Here is a 1,970-nt window from a genome sequence, read left to right as displayed (position 1 = left end):
TTGCACCTGGACAGAAAGACCCTATTCTCAATCAAAAAGGGCAAAATGTAATATGTGTTTATGTAGCTATTGGTCAAAAAGCATCTTCTGTGGCTCAGGTACACCACCTTCTTTGAAATGATGAAATCTGATGACTTTGTGTAGAACATGGATAACAGTAGCCATCCATAAGGGTTGGGGCTTGGGAATCAGGAGGTTTGGGTGCACATGGAAGGCCCAGGCCCAATCCAAGCCAACCTCAGGTTTTGGCATTTCCAACCTTAGCCCAACTAGTCACTGGGCTAACGTGATTGGGCTACCATTTGTTTCTCATGGTTTTAATCTTATGGTAGCTAATTTTAGGCAGGGAATAAACTTTGAAAATACATGTACATACGTGGATATACAAATACTATAATAGCTTGGATTTGTAAAGTCATACCTTTCATTTAAAAATTTAATGCTAAGTACGTACACATAGATACAGATAAAGGTGTCAATTTTGAACAGAAGTTGTTTATTGAAATTGAACTGAACCGTTTGAAACAGAACTGGTAAACTGATGAATAATCGGTTCAATTTTGGTCTGAAAATTAAAACTGAATTTTTTTTTTTTTTTTGTTTTTAATGGTTTGATATTGAAGCGACAATCCGTCATTCTAAATAAATTAAACCCATAAAACGTTTATCTACAATAAGCTAATTACAAGCTGGTTGGTTCATGGCTTGGTCCAAATTAAGGTTTACAGAAAAAGTCTCAAACCCTTAATAATTCAAGCCAGCATGGGGTTTCTTTAGTGGGCTTGCATATGGTCAAAAATAGGTTCCCACTTGGGCCTAGAATAGTAGGCTTATTTTTTTCAAAACGTAGGTTCCTAGTGGGACCCTAATATATATATATATATATATATGTATATATATTATTTTTTGCCCTCAAGGCTGACCTGGTATTCAGCTGCACCGTTTATAAACCGTTTATCTGAACTGATTGACAACCGTGACCGAAACCAATAATATATATAACCGAATAATCGGTTTTGGTTTGGAAACTTGGAATCGAACGATAAATAGTTTGGGTTTGATTTCTGTCCATCACATTCTGAATCAAAACGATGAACCAAAACTGAACCGATTAGCACCCTTAGATATGGATTTAGAATTTCGGGCCGCCGTGCAAGATGGAATCTTAGTTCTTTTACATGATAGGTAAGTTGAGAGAAATTTTATGGACAGGTTGATTCAAGGCTAGCCTTCATGTCAATTTTCAGCCCAAACATAGTTGATCATGTTAGAAGATGGTACTCGTATAAGACCATTGTATAGATGGCAGTATTCCAGTAATACAACGGAAAAACCTTTGATGTAGTGACGTTAAAGCAAACGAACCAAGGTGGGTTGAGTCGTATCAGAAGATGCTCTCCTTAAGGCTTGAAACGCCCCCTATATCGGTACAGTTCGGGATTTCTGTGTTTTACCTTCAAGATAAAGCAACCCTGTGATCTCTGTCTAATTATACACAGACTCTAATCTTTTGGGAGAGAAAGGCTAGGCTCACTAAGCACGTTTTGTAACACTGTTTTATGCAATGACTAAACAGAGAACAGAGAAGGAGGGGAGAAGACAGAGAGGAAATTGCCAAAAACGTTCTGTGTATATCTTCTGTCAAAACAGAATAAAGAGTCTAAAGATTTATATGGGTGCAATGTACAAAAGGTACCTGTCCACGTATAGACACCTCTTTGTATTTATTCAGATATGTCTATGTGTGGACCCCTCTATGTACGTATGGGTGGGTGTCTGCGTACCTATAAGTATTTGAATTTAAAAAAATTCAAAATTGTTGTGTGGTGTAAAATGATAAGAATCCTTTGACCCACACCCACACCCAACACCCAACTGCAGCCATGGCCATAGCTAGGCTCGATTTAGCACACACGCGATTCAAAAGAACCCCAACAACCCCCATACACACATGATAAGGGAGAGTGCCT

The sequence above is a fragment of the Macadamia integrifolia genome, chromosome 12 (assembly GCF_013358625.1).
Source record: "Macadamia integrifolia cultivar HAES 741 chromosome 12, SCU_Mint_v3, whole genome shotgun sequence".
NCBI lineage: Eukaryota > Viridiplantae > Streptophyta > Magnoliopsida > Proteales > Proteaceae > Macadamia > Macadamia integrifolia.
Note: the sequence above shows the minus strand (reverse complement) of the source record.